The sequence below is a fragment of the Henckelia pumila genome, chromosome 3 (genome assembly GCF_033568475.1).
Source record: "Henckelia pumila isolate YLH828 chromosome 3, ASM3356847v2, whole genome shotgun sequence".
Classification (NCBI taxonomy): Eukaryota; Viridiplantae; Streptophyta; class Magnoliopsida; order Lamiales; family Gesneriaceae; genus Henckelia; species Henckelia pumila.
In genome coordinates this window covers 127,891,684-127,918,449 of record NC_133122.1, presented here as the reverse complement: position 1 = coordinate 127,918,449, position 26,766 = coordinate 127,891,684, and the positions used below count along the sequence as shown (strand labels likewise).

General features: G+C 41.2%; 1 non-coding gene across 1 annotated transcript; it reads right to left on the bottom strand.

Annotated features, from left to right (window-relative positions):
- Positions 1-2,000: 2,000 nt before the first annotated feature.
- On the bottom strand, positions 2,001-2,105 carry LOC140894176 (small nucleolar RNA R71). The gene has a single exon (XR_012153722.1). It is a non-coding gene; the product is annotated as a small nucleolar RNA R71 (small nucleolar RNA).
- Positions 2,106-26,766: the final 24,661 nt, after the last annotated feature.

The following is a 26,766-nucleotide window of genomic DNA, read 5'->3' as shown; positions in this document are numbered from 1 at the left end:
GTCGGTGAAAGCGGAATTTAATTCGGTTAAAGTTTGGTAGGGTTATAAGCTTACGAAGGTCTAGGTGCAGATTTTTGGACTTAAAGGGGCTGCTGTCCAGAAATAAATTTCTATAGCATGATTGGATGGGAATAATACATCGAGGATCACTTATATGTTTAGTTTTAAGTGTGAGGGAGTCTTGGTTTCAAGCGGAATCCTTTTTGAATAAGAATCAAGCAAGTTACAAATTTTACGGGCGAACCGCTCGAATTGTCTTAAGCGCTATATTATGGTTTAGTTTTCCATCCTTTGGTTTGTCTCCTAAATCACCATCCCGATCATCCGTGTGTGAGTCATATGCATGATTATCGTTTAATATTTACATGTACGTCATATTTACATATGCATGCTAAGTCCTATATTCAAGAATGAAAGGAAAATAATTTTTTTTACGAACGAAGTGAGATGATTGTGACTATATTTATTGACGTGTATGTGTAGGGTTGGGAGACGTTCTGGGCTACCTTACCACCTGACGTGTATGTGTGGGGCAGAGAGACGTTTTGGCCTACCTTATCAATTATTTACGTGTATGTTAGGGGTTGAGAGAAATCTTGGTCTCCCTTACCAAGTATGGGCAAGATGGGTTGGGAAATACCTGACCTCTTTGCGGCATAGTGCACTGCATCCATGATCATAATCGAAATCACAGAGTCACAATCCATGGATCTAAGTTCAAATATTTATGACTGTTTCAATACAGTTTATTCAGTTACGGTGATTATATTCTACTTAGCCATGCATATGATTCATTTATGTTCACTTCTTTCCTTTAGAGATCATTTATTCAAATTAAGGGCACAAAGAATTTTATTATCAAGATATTTTTAATTTGTGTGTGCATGTATTTATGTAGTACTCGTTATTTTCCCCATATTCTTGTTAGGCCCCTAGGCTCACTACATCTACTTGGTACAGGTATAAATTATCATTGAGATCGAGGGGCAAGACTATCGAGTGGATTGCGATGCGGGCACGGCACATCCCTCCGACCTATGCTAGTCTTCCGCAGAAGTTTATTTTAAACACTTTATAGCTATTTATTTTGTTGTTTGGACAAATGTAGTGTAAGGATTTATTGTAAGTATATGATTATGTAAATATTAAATTATTCAACCTTTGGTTGTTTGATTATCGAAATTATTTATTGGGTGCTCGTTCTTTTCTCGGTCCAGTTTATTTAGTGTTGTCGGTTGTTTTCTTTTCTTTTAAATTTGCTGTCTGTGACAGGTGGGTTGTGTTATAATTAGTTAGGTCATGTCGAAAATTTTTAAAAACCCGTATTTTTATTTAATTATTATTTAAAGTAGAGTTGAAGTCGTTTCAGCTTGTGCTTGTATTGTTTAGCTTCATCAATTTCACCAGTTTGAATGTTACCTTGGATTTAAATCTTAATCGCTTGTATTTTGGTTAATTCATTGGTAAAGATTAATTTAGAACGCTTGTGTCTAATTAACTAAAATTAAGGCGAGATAGGAATTAAGTTTTCAATGATGAATATTCAAATGTTAATTAATTATTTTTAGAGAATCGATGATCGAGTGAATAACTTCAAGGGTGTAGTCGACCGATACCAAGACTCGTTAATTAATTATTTTTTCATACTCTGAATCTTGCATGCTAGTTGGTAAAATTTATTTTATTATAATTTACTTTTAATTATTAGTAGTTAATTTTAAAATCCAAAACCACTTTTTAATTATTTTCAGTATTTTTAAGAACACAAATAAATTTCACCTTCTTCGTGGGAATGATCCCTACTCTCGCTACTACATGTTTATTTAGTTAATCTGAGTTGGGTTAATTTGGGCTCCACACGACTAAGCGTTACCAAATTTTGGCGCCGTTGACGGAGAAGGCGTTTAATTTATTTGTGATTTTTTTTATTTTATTCACCGTTTTTAATCTGTTTTTTTTTTTTTTGCAAGAATTCTTATGGTGTAATACTTTGAGATGTCAAATCAATACGTATTCACAAGTTTTATCCAACAACACGGAGAACCATTCTACGCAGCATGGGAGAGATTCAAAGATTTGACAACCATCTTCCGGTATCATGATTTTTCTAACTATTCTATTCTTACATTTTTTCTTGAGGGTTTGTATGCAGTGACAAGAAGATGGGTAATTGATGGAGCTTTCACAACCGGTACTCCACTATTTTGCTGAGATGATGATAGTATGATACACCTGTTGGATGATATGGCAGAATTTGACTATCACCAATATTGGGATCTTACACCACAGGTATGGAGCCACCAATACCCACAAAATACTCAATACCCGGATTTTACAGACCAACCATTCGAGTTTCAAAAGGAGAAGGGAAGTTGTTCTCGATTGATTTTACATCCGCTAGAGGATATAATGAGCAATTTTGTGGCATCGACTGAGGCAGCTATAGAGGATCTAATCAATTCTAGATGCCACCTTGTGGATAAAATAGAGAATATGAAGAGATCAATCCTCCATGAACACCAAGAACAAGAAGTGAAGCAAGATACTCAAGCAGTGACCAACCCAATTTGGTTCGATGATGATGACTTAGAGAACCATGATTGGGAGTGCGAATCAAATCATGCTGATGATTTAGAGATATTTGAGTCTTCTCTTTTTATTGAACCTCGGTTGGAAGATGTTATGGAATAAATAGGGTATGATGGAAATATGTTACCACTCAAGTTTGAGGATGACGGAGTTCAAGAGTCTATCGATTTGAGCTCATTGATAGTATTATCATACACACATCTGCAAGATCCTTCATTTTCATCAATGCCAGTTTCAAAAGATTTTGGCTTCCGAGAGCCCACCGATGATTTTATGAAGTTGGAAAAATGAAAATTTTTGTGAAATTTTTTACTCTTGATTGGATATGAGAAACTGTAGGTTGAGTAAATATTTTAAAGCACACATGTTTAACTAGTGAATTGTAGTGATGCATTAGATGATGTTTGTGTCTGTTGGACCATTGCATGGCAATAGGTGTTCGTGGAGTCTGATAGTGTTTTTGAATCTTGATGACCTTTTTAACATGACATATACGATCTTGGGCGCACATGTGAAAATTGTTTTATGAAAATTTTGGGAAAATGAAATTAACTCAATCCGGGTTATGAATAAGTGATTGAAATCCTAGTCGCCTTGTTCTTGACTAAGTATGCGGAATCAATGGGGTTAAAAGTTTAAAATTTTTGGAAATAAATAACAATTCCATCCGGGCCTAGAAAGCGATTGAAATTATAATCACTTTTCCATGGAAAAGTTTGTTGGTTCAATGAGATTGATGCTCCGTCCAGGCTATAGAAGAGGGGATTTAAATTCTAATCCTATCACAGTTATAGCTAAGTTTGCAAGTAATTATTTGGGATTAAAAAAATCAGGTGCAAAATCCGGAGGTGCGTAATAAATCATAAGAAAGTCGTGTTTTTGTTTAGGGATTGTTGGGAGGAAGGAGCCCTTGATTGTGATACTCACACTGATTTGTCATAGGCCGTTAAGCAGTCGTAAAATGGATTCTTTTGAAGTTGCATGTAGCTGGAATAACATGGCACACACGCACGTTTACGCTTGACTGGAGGTGTATTGTGAAAAATCAAGAGTATTCGTAAGTTTGTTTTTGTATGTTGGAACTATTCGGAGGCTATGATGTCATGATTTATCCTTGCTTATGTTTTTTTTATGTTTGCATATTGTTTTTGCATGACTTGCTCGAGGGCGAGCAAAAGTTTAAGTATTGGGGAGTTTGATATGTCGACATTTTTCTATGTTTACTTGGATTAAATTGTCAGGATTAGGTGCGTTTTGATTGATTAAATTCATTTTATAGTTCCTAATCATTTTATGTGATTTGACGAAGTTAAATAGATTAAATGGAGCAAAGGATGGAAGAAAAACGCAGAAAAAGGAAGAATTTGGAGTAGGAGAAGAGCCGCAAGAATGAATTACGGAGAAACAATAGTCAAAAACTTATTTTTGATGCTAGAGAGATCTAAATCCGATCTTCACTATTCAAAATGAAGTTCAATATGTTTTGAAGTTACTGGCTAAATTTCAGCTTGATCCGATGGCTAGAACTTGAGATATAATTTTTTTAAGAAAACTGTGCACTGAAAGGGAGGTATTCACGGACCCAGGAACGGACCTGGCACGGGGTCCGTGCATGTGGCAAATTTTTAAATTTGGGACAGAAAGTTGCTCGCTTGATTGGTAACTTTTGACCAATCGAGTGAGACGCAGATTTCGAGAATTATATTTTAAAAATGAAACTTTTGCGGGTAGGACTCTAGCCTTAATTATAATATATTATCTCGATTTTTAGATGGGAGAATCAGTTTTGAGACGGCGAGAAGGGAGAACTCTTTGGCGGCTAGGTTTTATATTTCTTGTTCTTAGAATTAATTTCTTCCTTCAATTCTTCTAAGTTTTAGTTCTTAGTAGAGGAAGACTAATCCTTGAAGTTTATTTATCTCGTGAGATTTTGATTTTTATTGTCTAATTTTTATTTGAGTATCAAGATTTGTTTGGGATTGATTGATATGCTTGTATGTTTGATTGTTGGCTTGATCACATGATAATTTTCTCATACCATCTACAGCTAAATTAGATATCAAATCCGTAATTGTTTGATTCCTCTAATTTGTGATGCAACTATGATTAATAATTTCCGCTTGGGAATTTGTTAATTCTTGGAACATCTCTTGGCTAGATTAAATACAACCGCTTGTGCTTGTGTTGTTTAGCTTCATCAATTTCACTAGTTTGAATGCTACCTTGGATTTAAATCTTAATCACTTGTATTTTGGTTAATTCATTGGTAATTGTTAATTTAGAACGCTTGTGTCTAATTAACTAAAATTAAGGCAAGATAGGAATTAAGTTTTCAATGATGAATATTCAAATATTAATTAATTATTTTTAGAGAATCGATGATCGAGTGAATAACTTCAAGGGTGTAGTTGACCGATACCAAAGCTCGTTAATTAATTATTTTTCCATACTCTGAATCTTGCATGCTAGTTGGTAAAATTTATTTTATTTTAATTTGCTTTAAATTATTAGTAGTTAATTTTAAAATCAAAAACCCCTTTTTAATTATTTTCAATATTTTTAAGAACACAAATAAATTTCACCTTACTCGTGGGAATGATCCCTACTCTCGCTACTACATGTTTATTTAGTTAATGTAGTGACCCTGCATTGAATCACTTACTAACTGGCAACTATGACATGCATTAAACTTAAATAAAATATAATTACTTAACAGAGTAAAACACGTGGAAACATAACATATATTACAAAACCAATAAGTACAAAGTTCATTGCTTAATACTATAGTGATACAACCATATTGAAACAACTAGAAAGTAAATATTATACAACTACATCGAATCCTGCTGTATAAAATATTCCTGTAGGCTCCTGCTCACTACTCCTGCCTCGAACTACCGGCTCTGTCCATCCTGCGACCTGCCCCATGGAATAGGGTGTCCAATATAACAACTAGGACGTGAGCGCTAACGCCCAATACATAAACATAAGTAAACATATATATATATATATATATAATGCATGCGACCGCGATGACTGGTAAAAAGGTTATCTGATAAGTCATGCTCAGTACAGGCGCCACATGAGTGCTGTAACCTCGCGGATCAACCTCTGGGTACAACCACACTCGTCTAGTACACTAGAGTAGTCAGACATACATGTCCCTGTTGTCGCGGTACTCTCAATGACAAACTATCAAGTATAGAGCTGAGCGGCTCTATAATCATGGTATAACAAGGTACAGGATCAACGTGTATGTGCACATGACATATGAATATAGAAAGAGATAAAACATATATCATGCCACATAATAATGTCAAGTAAATGCAACATATAAACATGTATACTCGCTGGCAATCTCAGTCAATGTGTACGTACTTAACACCAAAGTCCGAACTAAGCTGGAAGAAGACAACCTGTGAGACCTCGGTTCTAAACATCTAATCTCTGATTAAACAGTAATTAAGCATACAATAATCCAAGAATCAAAAGCATAGAAGAATGTTTTTTTTAAAGGTCCTCGCTCGATCGGTAAGATTCAACCGATCGAGCGAGCAAAGAATGGCAAAATCTCTGCCCGAATAAAACCAGCTCCGCTCGATCGGTCAAAAGCCACCGATCGAGCAGGCACCCTGCAACAAGAATAGAAACATGGCAATTTGTCACCCGATCGATCGATCAAATCTCTACGATTGATCGGTGACAGTACAGAAGCAAAAATACATCAAAACATGATACAACTCAAATCCAAAACCTTCAAATCATAATCATGCATTACAATCACAATCTCTCCAAATGATACATGAAGTTCTAGAGTTGATCAACCACTCATAAAGATAGAACATGCATCGGTTCTAGCTATTACAATCCAAATACAAAACATAGCAAGTTTGAGTTCTAACATGCTTCAATCTTAAACTAAATAAACATGCTGATTTGACTTATAAACCGAGTACCACTACTAACTCTCCCTCTTTATGCTAACAAAGTCTTCGCTGACTTGATCCTGCCCCTCCTATTTCCAAGTACACATACAAAACAAAGCAATAGCCGGATAACTCCGGTGAGAATTATATTCCCAGTAAAAGCAACATAACACGTAATACAAGTAACATATCAACAACATGCTTTCAAGACAACAAAAATCAAATCAAAACGAATGATATGCATGTCTTTAAAATAGGGATATCAATTCTGATAAACAAGGGATTGCTGCTCTGATTTTGGGATCCCGAGGATGAGATCACGTAACAACTCACCGACTCTCCCAATCAAGGTGGTGCCACGTATCCCAATCCCCTAGACTTTGGTGCGACTATGAGGAGTATGCTGACACTAGGTAAACTACTAAAACCAAGGCCACTCGCAACATAGCCCCCAAAACGTCTAAATAAAAATGGCCGTTCTTCCCGCTGAAATAAAAGGATTGGCTCAAGATGAATGCATAAGAAAACATAAACATTAAGCCATATAACAAAATCTAAAACAACCCAAAATACAAGTTCCGAATTCTAGAACAAGTATTGATGCAAGTATGTGATTTAAGGGAAAACTCAAGAACCAATCTGTCTCGAGTATGCTATCCCGCTATACAATGACTGCTTTTACCTTTCAATGCAAGTAGCTCCAACTCTGGATACGCTATAAAAAAGGTTATATCAAAATCTAAACAACCTTAACAACAACAAGGCTCAAGGTAAACTCTTTACCACTCTTCGTCCAACTCTTTGACGATTGAATGCTTCTAACACAGAGCTCGACAAACTCTAAACGAATCTGTACGAAGACAAAATATGATCAACAATGGCGATCAACTCACAAGCCAAGGTTCAACAACACAAAACGGTTCAAAATCTCTAAAACTCAAAACGGCGGCATAACGGCTATAAAATGAACAAACCGGGAAAACAGACAGTAGTACAATATCGATATCAACTCATATCAATGCTAAGACAACAATAAAGGCTCAAACCCAACTAATCTCAAAACTAGATTTTTGAAAATAGGCTTCCAAAAATCATAAAAATTCCAAACGTTGCTCTATTTCAAAACCGACTGAGAATAAACGATCAGAACTCTTACAAGAACAACATAATCGAAACTCAATCGTTTCTAACAACATCCAAAAAATTGAATGTATCTGATCGAAGAAAAACTTACGATATAACGAAGCTCTCGCTGCAGTGATCACTAATCTGCCTTCAGAAATAAATTCCAACGGACGGATCGAGCTCGGACTGAAATCCCAAAGCTTGAAAAGGGTGTTGGGGCGTAACAATGGTGGAGGAGACTGCTTTGAGGAGATGGAGTGAGTCAAGCATGACAACCAAGTCAAGATAATATATTGAACTCCAATTTTTCACTTTAGTCCCTGAAATTTCCAAATTTTGCAAAATAGACCCTGATCAAAATCAAGTCGGCTCTTGAACTCTGTAATCTCCGATTAACTCAATTAAGCTCAATTAAGAAAAAATTGGGGCATTTCTATTCCCCCCCCTCTAAGAAGAGATTTCGTCCTCGAAATCAATATGAATCATAGTCATAAGATAGAATAAAGAAATAAAGACAATAAGAAGAACTCACGTCATCCGAATAACTCAGGAAAATGCTGTCTCATGTCAGATTCTGTCTCCCAAGTCGCTTACTCGACTCCGTGACGGCTCCACTGCACTTTCACGAACTGGATCAACTTGGTTCTGAGCTTTTTCTCCTTCCGATCAAGGATCTGAATCGGTCGCTCAAAGTAGCTTAGAGTCTCGTCAAGCTCGGCTTCGTCAGGCTGAAGAATATGAGAAGGATTAGGATGATACTTCCACAACATAGAGACGTGAAAAACGTCGTGAATATCAGATAAAGACGGAGGAAGTCCCAGTCTATAGGCAAGGTCGCCTAACTTCTCGAGAATCTCATACGGTCCGATGAATCTCGGAGATAACTTCCCTCTCTTACCAAACCTGACAGTGCATCTGAAAGGAGAAATCTTAAGGAAAACTCGGTCTCCCTGCTCGAAACTCAGAGGTCTACGTCTGATATTCGCATACTTCTCCTGTCTATCCTGAGCTGACTTCATTCTCGACTGAATGATTTTTACTTGCTCTGCCATATCTCGAAGCATATCTGGTCCAAAATCAGGTGAATCGGACAAATCGTCCCAAAACAACGGAGATCGGCACTTCTTACCATAAAAATCCTCAAAAGGCGCCATACCGATACTCGCTTGAAAGCTGTTGTTGTAAGAGAACTCGACAAGAGGCAAAGAATCTTGCCAACTAGTGCCAAAGTCTAGCACTACTGCTCGAAGCATATCCTTTAAAGTTTGGATAGTCCGCTCTGACTGTCCATCGGTCTGAGGATGATAAGCTGTACTCAGATGCAATCGAGTACCAAGTGTCTCCTGAAGACTGTGCCAAAAGTGCGAAGTGAATCTAGGGTCTCGGTCTGAAACGATCGACTTCGGCACACCATGCAATCTCACAACGTTGCTAACATACAACTCAGTCATCTGATCGTGACGATACGTCATCCTGTACGGAATAAATCAAGCAGACTTCGTCAATCTGTCGATCACTACCCAAATAGCATCGCATCCTCGAACAGATCGCGGTAGCTTCGTGACGAAATCCATAGAAATGTGATCCCATTTCCACTCAGGAACAGATAGACTGTGCAACAGACCTCCTGGTCGCTTCCTCTTTGCTTTCACTTGCTGACAGTTCAAACATCGATATACAAACCTCTCAACATTGCTCTTCATTCTCTTCCACCAAAACTGATTTTTCAGATCGTTATACATCTTCCAACCTCCAGGATGAACACTGAACCGACTGCAATGAGCCTCTCGGAGAATACGCTGTCTCAGCTCCGAAATATCATGCACAACAATACGGTTATTCACAAACAAAACATCATCTCTAACCTGGAATTCATACTGATGCCCAGATCTGACTTTCTCTACTGAAACCTGAATGCTCGGATCAGACGTCTGTGCTTCTTTGATCGCAATAAACAACTCCGGCTCGACTTGAATAGCAAACACTCTGATAGTCTTCCTATATGTTTCAAACCCCAAACCAGAAGTGCAACAATCACTGATCAACTGAGAAACACCGATAGTAGAAAGAGATAAGGAACAAAGCTTTCGGCTCAAGGCATCTACAACTGCATTCGACTTTCCCGGATAATACTTGATTTCACAGTTGAAATCCTTCAACAGATCTAACCATATTCTCTGTCTCATATTCAGCTCTGCCTGTGAAAACAAGTACTTAAGACTCTTATGATCAGAAAAGATCTCGAAAGACTCACCATACAGATAGTGACGCTAGATCTTTAGAGCGATTACAATCGCAGCGAGTTCAAGATCATGAACCGGATAATAAGTCTCGTGTGGCTTCAGCTGCCTCGATGCATACTCTATCACATGCTTATGCTGCATAAGAACACAAACCAAACCTCGGTTAGAAGTATCACAATAGACTGTGAAACCTCCAGTACCTTTTGGAATAGAAATAATCGGAGCACTGGTCAGTCTCCTCTTCAGATCAACAAATCTAGCCTTACAATCTGTAGTCCAGATAAAAGGCGCATTCTTCTGATTCAGCTGGGTAATCGTCTTGGCAATAGATTTGAATCCCTCGATAAATCGGCGATAATAACCAGCTAAACCCATAAAACTTCGGATCTCAGGCACTGATGTCGGTCTAGTCCAATTCATAACCGCTTCAATCTTGCTGGGATCGACATAAATCCCATCTCCTGAAATAATGTGACCGAGAAAGACAACTTGATCCAACCAGAATTCACATTTAGATAGCTTGGCAAACAACTGCTCAACTCGCAAAACCTGCAAGACGATCCTCAAATGCTCTGCATGGTCAGTACGGTTCTTCGAGCAGATAAGAATATCATCGATGAAGATAATAACAAACTCATCCAAAAAGCGCTGAAAGATACGGTTCATCAAACCCATAAAAACTGTCGGAGAATTAGTCAAACCGAACGACATGACTATAAACTCGAAATGACCATAACTCGTTCTGAATGCGATTTTAGGAACATCTTCCTCTCGCACTCTCAGCTGATGATAACCTGACCTCAGATCAATCTTTGAATAGAAAGAAAAACCCTGCAGCTGATCAAAAAGGTCATCTATTCGGGGTAAAGGATACCTGTTCTTGACTGTAGCCTGATTAAGTTGACGATAGTCGATACAGAGCCGCATAGAACCATCCTTCTTCCGAAAAAACAAAACAGGAGCACCCCAAGGCAATACACTAGGTCATATGTATCCCTTGGCAATTAAATCCTCAAGCTGCATCTTCAACTCTCTCAATTCAACCGGTGCCATATGATACAGAGCATTGGGAATAGGTTGAGTACCTGACACCAAATCGATGCTGAATTCGATCTCTCGAATAGGCGGCAATCCAGGAATCTCTTCCGAAAACACATCAACAAATTCTCTAACCACTGGTATATCAACCAATTCAGGGCTAGATTTCAGTACATCAACTGCATAAACCAAAAATCTCTCTGCACCTCTCTGTAACAAACGATTCATAGATAACACTGAAATCAAAGGAATTTTAGATCGAGATCCCTTACCAATGAATTTCCACTAGTCTGCCATTTCAGGTCTAAATCTGACAACCTTTAGAAAACAATCGACGGTTTCCCTGTACTTGGTTAAAGCATCTATACCAACAATACAGTCAAAATCTAACAGCCCAAGTACAATACAGTCAAACTCTAACAAATTTCCCTCAAAACAAAGTTCACAGTTCCTGACTAATCTGACAGAAACAATTCCTCCACCCAAAGGTGAAGTAACAGCTACTACAGTAGGCAAGGCATGCATCAACACAAATTTTTCAGAGATAAAGGAATGGGAATAACCTGTATCTATCAAAACATGAGCAGAATAACCGAAAATCAAATAGTTACCTGCTATAACATCGTCCGGTGCTGCCTGAGCCTGATCCTCTATCAACACAAAGACTCGTGCCTGCTCTCTCGGAGGCTGGTTCGCACTAGAGTTACCTCCCTATCTATTCTGCTACTGAGGCTGGAAGGAGTAAACTGCAGAAGACTGTCGCTCAGGATGAGCTTTAGGTCTAGATGAACTCCCACTCTGAGCTCGATATCTACTACACTGAGGGCACACCTTAGAGAAGTGTCCATGTTGCTGACAGGTATTGCAGTTCCCAAAGAATCCTACACACTGATCCGGTGAGTGTCTACCTCCACACTTGTTGCAGAACAAAGATGAAGATCCAGAACTCTGTCCTGAACCGAATTGCTTGGAACCACTGGAACTAGAAGAACTGTTCCCTTGCCTCTTGAACTGTTTCCCTCTTGCTTTGTAATGATCCTTCCTATTACCACCACTGCTTCCTCATTCGTACCTCTGAGATTGGTTCTGATACTGGGTTGGCTGATTCTGATACTGAGACGGTTGATTCTGAGACTGTCTCTGCTGCTGAGGTACCATCTGATTTCCTCCCTGTCTCCAGAAACCCGCTTTAGCTCCCTTTGCGTGATTCATGACATCCACAAAGTTATCAGGCCTAGCAGTGTTTACCAACATGAAGATGTCGGGATTCAAGCCGTTGATGAACTGATCGGCTTTTGCTTCTTCATTGTCGGCGATATGCGGTGCAAAATGCAACAGAATGTCGAATTTGGCAACATACTCTTCAATGTTCAAGTTCCCTTGCTTCAGATTAGCAAACTCGACACCCTTGTCCTTTCGGTACAAAACATGGAAAAACCGCTTATAAAACTCAGTTTTGAAAAGAGACCAAATAACAACTGTATCTCGATTCACCATGGATCTCTTCGTCGTGATCCACCAGTTTTTAGCAACACCACGAAGCTGATGAATGACTAACCTAGTTCGGCAGTCGTCAGAGTAATCAAGGGAATCGAACAACTGATCAATGTCGTCCAACCATCTCTCACAGTCAACTGGATTCTCTGTACCTAGCAACAAAGGCGGATTAAACGACTGAAACCTCTTCAGCAAGGTTTCCATAGGCGTTGCTGTAGTACCCATTTCAACCGTTTCAGTACTAGCTTGCTCATTCGGTGGAGTAACAAGCGGTGGGTTTCTATTAATAACTCGACGAGGACCCATCTGATAATCAAAGGTTAGGACACGATATATCTCAATTGCTACCAATCGGTTCCTTTACAACCACTCCGAAAATCGGATACCAGTCGATAAACAAAAGCATTTATATCTCAAGTAGATCATGCTTTATAAATTAAATCACATAGTCATGTAATTCAAATAATTCTCAATAATAAAGCATTCTCGCATGGAATTAAATTATCGAATAAAATAACTCAATCACATGCGAGGAGCCAATACACGCAGACTCGATCTACCCCACTCACTCTAGTTCAACCAAGAACTTATCGCTCTGATACCACTTAATGTGAGACCTTGGTTCTAAAAATCTAATATCGAATTAAATAGTAATTAAGCATACAATAATCCAAGAATCAAAAGCATAGAAGAAATTTTTTTTAAAGGGCCTCGCTCGATCGGTAAGATTCAACCGATCGAGCGAGCAAAGAATGGCTAACTCTCTGCCCGAATAAAACCAGCTCCGCTCGATCGGTCGAAAACCACCGATCGAGCGGGCACCCTGCAACAAGAACAGAAACATGGCAATTTGTCACTCGATCGATTGGTAAAATCTCACCGATCGATTGGTGACAGTACAGAAGCAAAAATACAGCAAAACTTGATACAACTCAAATCCAAAACCTTCAAATCGTAATCATGCATTACAATCACAATCTCTACAAATGATACATGAAGTTCTAGAGTTGATCAACCACTCATAAAGATAGAACATGCATTGTAGTGACCCTTAACCGGATCACCTACTAAACAGAACTTAGGCATGCAATTAACTTAATAAAACAAATATCAGAATAAAACTGCGGAAACCAATAACATTATACAATCCCAAGTAAAGGAATCTGTAATTTATCCAATAATATACAACCAAATCGAATAGTTGAATAAACCCAAACAACAGTAATAAAACCTAGACGAAGCTCCAGCTGGCCAACCACTGACTAGCCCCTCCTGGATCCACCCTCCTCGTCCAATCGCAAACCTGCCCCATGAAATAGGGTGTCCAGAAAATACAGAGTACGAGACGTGAGCATAAAACGCTCAGTGCGAGAGTATGAGTATACATGCATGCAAAGTGAACTCCCTATAGACTCGAGGTCAAGGATCAGATAACAGAGACAGACCGGGCCCTGGTATGTAGCACGCTGTGCCGTCGCTTCAGGAGGTGGCTCCCATACCGAGATAATCGTGGATACGCCGGACCCAAATCGATGGAAGTCCATCCACTAACAGGATAGGGTACAAACCTACTACAGACATCTCGAAGGAGATACAGCAAGATGCAAATGAATGCAGCATAATGACAAATAAATCATGCAGTCACATAATACATGCATACTCAGTCAGGATATCTCGAACAGTACTTCCGTACCTCAAAACAGTGCAAGCTCTACCAACTCTAGGTCCACGCCTATAGTCTGCTCTACACTGCCAAATGATACTACTATCATTAAAGTGCTCTAAAAGCCTTAACTAAGCTATTGCATACTCCTAAATATTTATAGGAAGCAAAAGCTATACCTTCGTCCGTCGTTAGCCCTTTGATGTCGATGCCTCCAGAACTTGGGCACAACTCCGCTACGACTACCGAACGCCTCTCCGACCTCCGGACCAAGCCTAAGAAGACTAGAACAGTTCCAAAAGGACTAGAAAGGAAAGGAGAACTCGGAATTGGCAAATAAAAGTGAAGTCTCGGCCTTCTATTTATAGACAACGATCGGAACTTCCGATCCTTGATCGGAACGTCCGAACCTCGATCGGAACGTCCGATCCTGTCATCGGAGCTTCCGAAGATCCTGATCTGCCACGTGTCAAAATATCACTTGTTGACTCCAGATAGGGGTGATCGGAGCTTCCGGTCCTGATCGGAGCTTCCGATCCAACCACACGTCATGCCTGACGTAATATCGATCGGTGCCTCCGATCGCTCATCGGAGCTTCCGATCCTGTTCGGAGCTTCCGATCGTGCCTTCGGAGCTTCCGATCCGTCCAATACCCAATTCAATTAATTAGCATTAATCCTTTAATTACTCAATTAGGGCACGGGCTACTACATTCTCCCCCACTTAAGATATTTCGTCCTCGAAATCAGATCTTAAGTACCGAATGCAAATACAGAAGTCAGAAACATTCTTTATTCAAATCAAACGTTTACAGAGTTTGCAACTGAATACAACTTAAAGAATGAAATCAAAACACTCAGGATGGTCTTTACGCATCCTGTCCTCAAGCTCCCAAGTGGCTTCCTCAGTGCCTCGGCGCTGCCACTGAATTAAAACCAAAGGAATGACTTTGTTCCGTAAAACCTTATCCTTATAATCCAGGATACGAAGAGGTTTCTCAACATAAGTCAAATCCTTGTCTACCTGAACCTCAGACCGCTGCAGAATATGAGATTCATCCGCCACATACCGTCGCAACAGAGATACGTGGAACACGTCGTGAATGCTGGATAGATGCGGTGGCAATGCTAGTCGATAAGCCAAATCGCCAATACTCTCCAAGATCTCAAATGGACCGATAAATCTGGGAGATAACTTGCCCTTAAGGCCAAACCTGAGAATCTTGCGGAAAGGTGACACTCTCAGAAACACTTTCTCCCCGACCTCGAACTGCAAAGGCCTACGCTTGATATTAGCATAACTGGCCTGACGATCCTGGGCAGTCTTAATCCGTTTCTTGATCTGATCAACAATGTCTATCGCCTGCTGGATAAACTTCGGTCCTTCAGCCTGTCTCTCCCCCACTTCTTCCTAGAAGAGTGGAGTACGACAACGTCGCCCATACAACGCCTCAAAAGGTGTCATCCCAATACTAGTGTGATAGCTGTTGTTGTAAGCGAACTCGATCAACGACAAATGATCCTGCCAGGCTGAACCAAAATCCATGACGCACGCTCTAAGCATATCCTCTAACGTACGGATAGTGCGCTCTGACTGACCATCAGTCTCCGGATGATAGGCTGTACTCAAACTGAGAGTAGTACCCATCGCACGCTGAACACTCCCCCAGAATCTAGAAGTAAACCTGGGGTCCCGATCGCTGACAATGCTCACAGGCACTCCATGAAGTCGGACGATCTCCTGAATGTACAACCGAGCCATGCGATCCACAGAGTACTCTCGGCTATAGGCAATGAAATGCGCTGACTTGGTGAGTCGGTCCACCACCACCCAGATAGCATCACAGTTCCTCGTGGATACCGGCAAATGGGTCACAAAGTCCATAGTGATAAACTCCCATTTCCATTCAGGAATAGGCAGACTGTGAAGCAATCCTCCAGGTCGTCGGTGCTCTGCCTTGACCTGTTGACACACCAAACATCTCAAAACAAACTAATAAACACTGCGTTTCATTCCCTTCCACCAGAAACGAGTACGTAGATCCTTGTACATCTTGTTGCTCCCAGGATGAATACTCAACTTAGTGCGATGTGCCTGAGATAAAATCTCCTCTCGCAACTCTTCATCCTGTGGAATCACAAGCCTACCGACAAACACAGAAAGCCATCTGACTGATAATGAAATCCAGACGAGCTACCCTCGTTAGCTAGACGAGCTAAACGCTGGGTCTTTGAATCAGACATCTGAGCATCTCGGATCCACGAGTACAAGGCTGGCTCAGATAATATCGCAAACATCTGGATACTCTGCATACCTTTCTTATGCTTGAAGGTAAAACCTGAAGTACAACAGTCACTGATCGCACTAGACATCGAACAAGTCTGAAGTGCGGATAGTCGCACCTTGCGACTCAAAGCATCAGCGGTGAGATTAGCAGCTCCCGGATGGTACTTAATCTCGCAATCATAGTCCTTAAGCAAGTCCATCCAACGTCTCTGTCTCATGTTCAATTCTGCCTGAGTGAACAAATACTTGAGACTCTTATGGTCGGTGAAGATCTCAAATTTCTCGCCATAAAGATAATGACGCCAGATCTTCAAAGCGAACACAATGACTGCCAATTCCAAATCATGGACTGGGTAATTGTCCTCGTGAAGCTTCAGCTGTCTAGAAGCGTATGCGATCACATGCCCATTCTGAGTCAGGACACAACCTAACCCCTGAAGAGAAGCATCCGTGTAAACTACATACCCTCCAGATCCTGACGGTAATGCTAACACCGGCGCAGAAGTCAACCGCCGTCGAAGCTCACGGAAATTCTCCTCACACTCGGAGGACCACTCAAAATCCACACCCTTGCGGGTAAGCTGCGTCAACGGTCGAGCTAACTGAGAGAAGTTCAGAATGAAGCGACGATAATACCCTGCTAGACCCAGAAAACTACGGATCTCAGCAACTGTTGTCGGACACGACCAATTAAGTACCGCTTCAATCTTGCTTGGATCAACAGAAATCCCCTCCCTGGATATGATATGGCCAAGAAAGACCACTCTATCCATCCAGAACTCACACTTGCTCAGCTTGGAGTACAATTGCTCATCTCGAAGAGTCTGCAGTACCAACCGCAAGTGAGAAACATGCTCTTCCGTATTACGCGAATAAACCAGGATGTCGTCAATGAAGACCACGACAAACTTGTCCAAATACTCCCTGAAGACACGGTTCATCAGATCCATGAATATAGCCGGCGCATTAGTCAAACCAAATGGCATCACTAGGAACTCGTAATGCCCATAGCGAGTACGGAATGCAGTCTTGGCTACGTCCTGATCACGGACTCTCAACTGATGATACCCAGATCTCAAGTCAATCTTGGAGTAAATTGATGTGCCCTGCAGCTGGTCAAACAAGTCATCAACACGAGGCAACGGATACTTGTTCTTCACAGTGACTCGATTCAGCTGCCGATTGTCAATGCACAGCCGCATCGACCCATCCTTCTTCTTTACGAAGAGAACAGGAGCTCCCCAAGGAGATACACTAGGACGAATGTACCCCTTGTCCAAAAGATCCTGTAGCTGATTCTTTAACTCACGCATCTCTGACGGAGCCAGACGATACGGTGCTCTAGAAATAGGCGGAGTACCCGGCATCAACTCTATGCCAAACTCGACTTCCCTAGCAGGAGGAAAACCCGGAATCTCATCAGGAAATACATCTGGAAATTCATCCACAACAGGAATGCTCTCTATCTCAATACTCTCAGCGGACAAATCAACTGCATAGATAAGGTAGCCTTCCCCGCCAGACTCTAGAGCTCGACAGGCTCTCAAAGCTGATACCAAAGGCATCGGGGGTCGCGCTCCCTCACCATAGAAAAACCAGCTCTCACTCCCCTCCGGATGAAAGCGTACTAATCTCTGATAGCAGTCCACTGAAGCTCGATAGGTAGTCAGCACATCTATTCCCAGAATGCAATCAAAGTCGTCCATCGCCAGGACCATGAGATTCGCTAACAGAATGTTCCCTTCGAACTCTAAAGGGCAACCCATCACTAGACGCTTAGCCAAAGCAGATTGGCCCGTCGGAGTAGAAACAGACATCACTACGTCTAGTGCAATGCATGGTAACTTATGCCTCTTAACAAAACATGCAGAAATGAAGGAATGAGATGCACCAGTGTCAATAAGTACAAGAGCAGGTATATCATAAAGCATAAATGTACCCGCGATGACTTTCTCATTCTCCTCCACTGCCTGATCATGTCTCAGGGCAAACACCTGGCCAGAAGCTCGTGGCCTCAAATGAGAACTCCCAGCAGACTGTCCCTGCGACCTCTGCTGTACGGTAGCCTGAGAACCCGATCCTGAACCAGAACCAGAACCACCTCCCCCAGACTGTGGACAATCCCTCCGGATATGACCAGTCTCTCCACAACGGAAACAAGCTCCAGAAGCTCTGCGGCACTTGTCGGATGGATGGTTCTTCCTACAGTGATCACACTTGTCCTTCTTACCGAAACGGACAACACATCCCGAACCAGAGGAAGAAGAAGATCCAGACTTCATGAAAGTTTGGGCACGGGGACCCAAAGAACTAGCAGGCCTCGACTGAGGGAAAGATCTGTTCCGCCGAATGCTGTCCTCTGCCTGATGACAACGGCTCACCAAACCCTCGTAGGACATGTCGTCGCCAACCGCCACACGGTCATGGATCTCAGGGTTAAGGCCCTGAAGGAACAGATTATACTTCATCTCTGAGCTATCAGCAATCTCGGGGCAATAGGATAGCAGATCAAAGAACCTCTGCTGATATTCATCGATAGACATAGTTCCCTGTCGCAGACTCAGCAGCTCGCCTGCCTTCGACTGTCGGAGTGCAGGAGGAAAATACCGCTTTTGGAAAGCTGTGCGAAACTCGGCCCAGGTGGCCACTCCTCTCGCCGCAACAAAAGGTGCAGAAGTAAACCTCCACCACCTGCGCACACGCCCATCCAGAAGATAGCCAAGGGTCTCCACCTTCTGCTCATCGGTGCATTGGAAAGTCTGAAAAGTCGTCTCCATGCGATCTAACCAGTTCTCCGCATCCTCCGGAGACTCACCTCCAACTAAGGGCTTGGGACCCATAGCTAAGAATCGACGCACAGTGAAACGCTCGTCGTCATGGTGACGATGACGCCGTTCTCGACGAGGCTCCCGGTCGGCATCACCTCAACGCCCACCAACACTGCCATGAGAACTCTGGTCGTCACGATTTGACATCTACAAAAATACCTCAAGATGAGACTAAATCCCAATAAATCTTTTGCATGCTCTGATACCATAAATGTAGTGACCCTTAACCGGATCACCTACTAAACAGAACTTAGGCATGCAATTAACTTAATAAAACAGATATCAGAATAAAACTGCGGAAATCAATAACATTATACAATCCCAAGTAAAGGAATCTGTAATTTATCCAATAATATACAACCAAATCGAATAGCTGAATAAACCCAAACAACAGTAATAAAACCTAGACGAAGCTCCAGCTGGCCAACCACTGACTAGCCCCTCCTGGATCCACCCTCCTCGTCCAATCGCAAACCTGCCCCATGGAATAGGGTGTCCAGAAAATACAGAGTACGAGACGTGAGCATAAAACGCTCAGTGCGAGAGTATGAGTATACATGCATGCAAAGTGAACTCCCTATAGACTCGAGGTCAAGGATCAGATAACAGAGACAGACCGGGCCCTGGTATGTAGCACGCTGTGCCGTCGCTTCAGGAGGTGGCTCCCATACCGAGATAATCGTGGATACGCCGGACCCAAATCGATGGAAGTCCATCCACTAACAGGATAGGGTACAACCCTACTACAGACATCTCGAAGGAGATACAGCAAGATGCAAATGAATGCAGCATAATGACATATAAATCATGCAGTCACATAATACATGCATACTCAGTCAGGATATCTCGAACAGTACTTCCGTACCTCAAAACAGTGCAAGCTCTACCAACTCTAGGTCCACGCCTATAGTCTGCTCTACACTGCCAAATGATACTACTATCATTAAAGTGATCTAAAAGCCTTAACTAAGCTATTGCATACTCCTAAATATTTATAGGAAGCAAAAGCTATACCTTCGTCCGTCGTTAGCCCTTTGATGTCGATGCCTCCAGAACTTGGGCACAACTCCGCTACGACTACCGAACGCCTCTCCGACCTCCGGACCAAGCCTAAGAAGACTAGAACAGCTCCAAAAGGACTAGAAAGGAAAGGAGAACTCGGAATTGGCAAATGAAAGTGAAGTCTCGGCCTTCTATTTATAGACAACGATCGGAACTTCCGATCCTTGATCGGAACGTCCGAACCTCGATCGGAACGTCCGATCCTGTCATCGGAGCTTCCAAAGATCCTGATCTGCCACGTGTCAAAATATCACTTGTTGACTCCGGATAGGGGTGATCGGAGCTTCCGGTCCTGATCGGAGCTTCCGATCCAACCACACGTCATGCCTGACGTAATATCGATCGGTGCCTCCGATCGCTCATCGGAGCTTCCGATCCTGTTCGGAGCTTCCGATCGTGCCTTCGGAGCTTCCGATCCGTCCAATACCCAATTCAATTAATTAGCATTAATCCTTTAATTACTCAATTAGGGCACGGGCTAATACATGCATCGGTTCTAGCTATTACAATCCAAATACAAAACATAGCAAGTTCGAGTTCTAACATGCTTCAATCTTAAACTAGATAAACATGCTGATTCGACTTCTAAACCGATCCCACTACTAAATCTCCCTCTTTATGCTAACCAGGTCTTCGCTGACTTGATCCTGCCCCTCTTGTTGCCAAGTACACATACAAAACAAAGCAACAGTCGGATAACTCCGGTGAGAATGATATTACCAGTGAAAGCAACATAACACGTAATACAAGTAACATATAAACAACATGCTTTCAAGACAACAAAAATCAAATCAAAACAAATGATATGCGTTTATTTAAAATAGGGATATCAATTTTGATAAACAAGGGATTGCTGCTCTGCTTTTGGGATCCCGAGGATGAGATAACGTAACAACTCACCGACTTTCCCAATCGAGGTGGTGCCACGTATCCCAATCCCCTAGACTTTGGTGCGACTATAAGGAGTATGCTGACACTAGGTGAACTTCTACAACCCAGGCCATTAGCAGCATAGCCCTCAAAAAGTCTAAATAAAAAGGGCCGTTCTGCCTACTGAAATCAAAGGATTCGCTCAAGATGAATGCATAAAAAAACATAAACATTAAGCCATATAACAAAAGCTAAAACAACCCAAAATACAAGTTCCACATGCTAGAACAAGTATTGATGCAAGTATGTGATTTAAGGGAAAACTCAAGAACCAATCTGTCCCGAGTATTCTATCCCGCTATGCAATGACTACTTTTACCTTTCAATGCAAGTAGCTCCAACTCTGGATACGCTACAAAAGAGGTTATATCAAAATCAAAACAACCTTAACAACAACAAGGTTCAAGGTAAACTCTTTACCGCTCTTTGTCCAACTCTTTGACGATCGAATGCTGCTAACACAAGGCTCGACAAACTCCAAATGAATCTGTACGGAGACAAAAGATGATCAACAATGGCGATCAACTCACAAGCCAAGGTTCAACAACACAAAATGGTTCAAAATCTCAAAAACTCAAACCGGCGGCATAACGGCTATAAACTGAACAAACCGAAAACGCAGACAACAGTACAATATCGATATCAACTCATATCAATGCTAAAACAACAATAAATGATCAAACCAAACCAATCTCAAAACTAGATTTTCGAAAATAGGTTTCCAAAAATCATAACAATTCCGAACGTCGCTCTATTTCAAAATCGACTGAGAATAAACGATCAGAACTCTGCCAAGAACAACTTACTCGAAACTCAATGGATTCTAACAACATCCAAAAAATAGAATGTATCTGATCGAAGAAAAACTTACGATATAACGAAGCTCTCGCTGCAGTGATCGCTAATCTGCCTTCAGAAATAAATTCCAACGAACGGATCGAGCTTGGACTGAAATCCCAAAGCTTGAAAAGGGTGTTGGGGCGTAACAATGGTGGAGGGGACGGCTTGGAGGATATGGAGTGAGTCAAGCATGACAACCAAGTCAAGATAATATATTGAACTCCAATTTTGCACTTTAGTCCCTGAAATTTCCGAATTTTGCAAAATAGACCCTGATCAAAATCAAGTCGGCTCTTGAACTCTGTAATCTTTGATTAACTCAATTAAGCTAAATTAAGATAAAATCGGGGCATTAAACAACCCCTAGCTGTCATAGGTTAAAGCCCGACCCGACCTGGTCCCAAGCCCGACCCTACCTGATCAGCACCTGGTCAAGACCGACCAGACCTGGCCTCGTGGTCCGACCCCGAGCTCTTCCTTCCCAAGCTCCCGAGCTACTCCTTCCCGAACTCCCGAGCTACTCCTTCCCGAACAGAGATACGAAGTGTGACGGAAGGGGTGTGAAAATATCTGAACCCTCAACTCCTATTTATAGGGAATGGGCTGGGACAGGTGTCTACCGCATTGCGTAAAAATTTGACATCTGGCAGGACACTAATCATGTCTTAACTTGAGCTCTTGACACCTCGCATAACAGCTCATGCTATGATTCCGGTTCCGCCACGTATCATTCCCGACCTGAACACAAAGTGCTCTTCCCATGGCCGAACACTAACTTGACCAAACACTACACTTTCTTGAGCACCCAAAGTCCCGACCCGAGCCATGTCCTTCCTTGGCCGAACCCTCTTTTGGTTATTATTATGACCGACCCGATCCCCCAAGGAAAGACCCGAGCTCAACATGCCCAAACACCCGAGCACTTAGCACAGTCGAGCCACCACCATTTGCCGAGCCAAGCACCATGACTTCTTGAGCACTCCATTAGTTCTCACCATGGCCGAACACTTCCTCTTCTTGAACCCCTAGACCCGACCCGAGCTACACACACCCTTGGCCGAGCCCCTAAGTCCGAGCCCTCCATTAGTGTTCACACCATGGCTTTCTCGTTCCCCCAATGGATGACCCGAGCTCATGCCAAGATCCATGCCCTAGCCACACATACAAATGACCAAGCCCTAGCTCCATGCCCGAGCCCTTGATGCTCAACCATGATCGACCCGAGCCACTCATGACCTACTCGAGCCACTCATGACCGACCCAAGCCCATGGTCAAATCCATCAAACCCTAGCTCATTCTCAAACCATGTGTTCATGATCTTGACTTATGCTCTGATTTATTTAATCAGTTACCCTTAATCATGTTTAACATATTATTATCTTAAAATGGAATTTGTGTTACTACATTCTCCCCACCTTTAGATATTTCGTCCGCGAAATAAAATCTAAAGACAAATCAAGAGGATAATATAAAACATCAAACCATGTTTTATTACAACAAACTGTAATTATACTGATTCATGGTAATCAATAATATAAAGCAAACAACTCAGGATATTCTGCTCGCATACGGCCCTCTGTTTCCCAAGTTGCTTCTTCTATGCCTCGACGCTGCCACTGTACCATCACAAGTGCTATAGTCTTATTCTGAAGAACATTTTCTTTACTTTCAAGGATACGGAGTGGTCGTTTGTCATACGACAGATCTGGATCTAGCTGAACATCATTAGGCTGGACGATATGTGACTCATCAGCTATGTACTGTCGAAGTAACGACACATGAAAGACATCATGTATACTGGAAAGATATGGCGGTAATGACAAACGATATGCAACATCTCCAATCTTCTCCAGTATCTGAAAAGGCCCAATATAACAAGGTGATAACTTGCCTTTCCGACCAAACCTCATCACCTTCCGGAATGTGATACTCGCAAAAACACATTCAACAGGCTCAAACTAAAGTGTCCTGCGATGAATATTAGCATAACTATCTTGTCTATCTTGAGCAGCTTTAATCCTCCGCTTGATCAAATCTACCTTGTCTACAATCTGCTGCACTAACTCGGGACCTTCATGTTAGAGTAGGTGCCCATAAGGCCAAATGTTGGCAGGAAATTATTGACTCTATGTACAAACAATCTTTATTTAATACAATTTATCTTTTGTATATTGCAATCTTTATCTCTATACTCATGCAAGCTGCATTGATAAAGACCTTGAATATACTATAGTGCATGAAAGATGAGATATCCTTGGATGATAGTCATGAAACACATCTTTATTCCACTGTATATTCTAAACATAGTTCATAGTCGATTAAGCCGCCCAAAAGAAGGATAAAGGTCGCTTGAGATTGAGACTATCATCTGTGATGTGGAGTACCATGTTTCATTGGTAACAGACATAGGATGTCCGAAGCATACAGGTGGTGACACATAGGATGTGTTCATTGAACTACCCTCGTAGGAATTTTCAAGTGGTTATCAGTTTCCGAGTGGATGAAGTCCTGATTATGGTTGTACACCATTAGTCCTTATGACCCGAGGTAACACTAGGCTCTGTGTATTAATACTGCACTTTGATCAGTTTACTGGCTCCAAGAGAGCACCACAGTGGCATGGTTGGGTGTAGCTATGACATACATGGGAGTCAGTGGTTGTAGTCGAAGATTCACCGCACATTTATGAAATGTGGATATCCTATATGATCTGAGAAAATGATAGTGTATTCAGTCTCTGGCCAGGGCATGATATATGTTTTAGGGAAATGGTTTCTCTAGTTACATATACAATATCACTATGCATTATCCAAGAAGATAGAATATAGTTATCGAATCAAAGGCAACTCTCGATATACTAATGGTTGCTGATTCGATCAGGATATATGAGATGAAGGGACTGTACTGTACGCTAACCATAATCGACTGGTTCTTGCAGGCTCTATCAGTGATACCTAGGAAATCATGGGGCGGGGCTACTTAACGTTCTTGCCATGATTCGATGGGTTAAATCAGAAATGAGTTCTGACATTTTATGATCAAGAAGTTGATACTTAAAATGGAGCTAAAAGGGTAAGGCCATATAAAGGAATATTTTCTGAATCACAAAAGGTTGTGAACCTACAGCTAGCTGTATCTCTGAACCATTGAGGGTTACACAAGTACTGGTTTTCTTGTTTTCGTTGAGATAATAAATTCAAAAAGTTGAATTTATGATAAAAAAATTTGACTGGATCGATAAATAAGCATATAAACTATTTATAAGAGCTTATATAAATTTTGAGAGCAAATTAATTAAAAGGTTTAATTAATTATTCCAAGTTGGACTTGGATTTAAAAGACCCATGAAATATACATATAAATATATATAGATATATATATATTTGATATATATATATTGATATATATTTAATTAAATATGGTGGGACCATATTTTATTATATATTTATATATTAATAATAAAAAAGGGAAAGTGGAGTGTCGGCAATAATGGCCAACACTCACTTTCACTTTGGTTATTATTATTATTATTATTATTATTATTATTATTATGTATATTATAATTGAGAAGGGATCTGAATTATTATGAAAAAGGATGGGTTGGCAACCGAGGAGAGAAGGAGCATCAGAATTGTTCATTTTTGCTCAGAAAATATTTCTACTCTTCGAAGCTCTCTCTCTTTGCTCTCTCAATTCGTCCAGCCAGAAGATTAATAGTAGAATTGATGTGATCAATTTTCTTTTTAATCTCAATGCAAAATTTCTTCTATTTCTTAAGTGCGTTTTAGAAGAGGAACATGAAATTTGGTCGTGGACCTGATTTGAAAAAAGGAGGAAAAATCCAGTTTATTGTTCGTAGGGATATACAACAAGAGCTATTTTCGATTTTTCGAAATAGTTGGAGTCCAGTGAATTTGTTCACCGAAGGTATAACTTCATAAACTCGTTACGAATAATTTTTTCACTATACGAGTGTTCAAGATTATTTTGAACGTCAAAATAAATTTTTAAACTTTCGCTGCATCTTGGGCACAAGAGATCCAGTATCCCAACACTTCAACTTGCCGTTCTCCTATCTCATCCCAGAATAACGGAGTACGACATCGTCGATCATATAATGCATCGAAAGGTGTCATATCAATACTACGATAATAACTGTTATTTAGGCAAATTCGATCAAAGGTAACTGATTTTGCCAAGACAAACCAAAATCCATAACAGAAAAACGTAACATATCCTCCAGCGTACGAATAGTGCGCTCTGACTAACCATTCAGTCTCCGGATGATATGCAGTGCTCAGACTCAGAGTGGTACCCAACGCCTGTTGAAAACTACCCCAGAAACATGAGGTAAATCGCGGGTCTCTATCACTGACTATGCTCACTGGAATCCCATGCAAACGCACTATCTCCTGGATGTATAAGAGTGCCATGCGATCCTAAGAATACTCCATGTTGTAAGGAATAAAGTGTACTGATTTTGTCAAACGGTCAACAACGACCCATATAGCATCACACTGACGTGAAGTCATAGGCAAGTGGGTGACAAAATCCATAGTCACATGCTCCCATTTCCATTCGGGAATCTCAAGATTCTGCAGTAATCCACCTGGTCGTCGGTGTTCAGCCTTGACCTATTGACAAACAAGACATCGATAAAAAAATTGATACACACTTCGCTTCATCCTCTTCCACCAGAATCTAGTTCGCAAGTCCTTATAAATTTTCATACTTCCA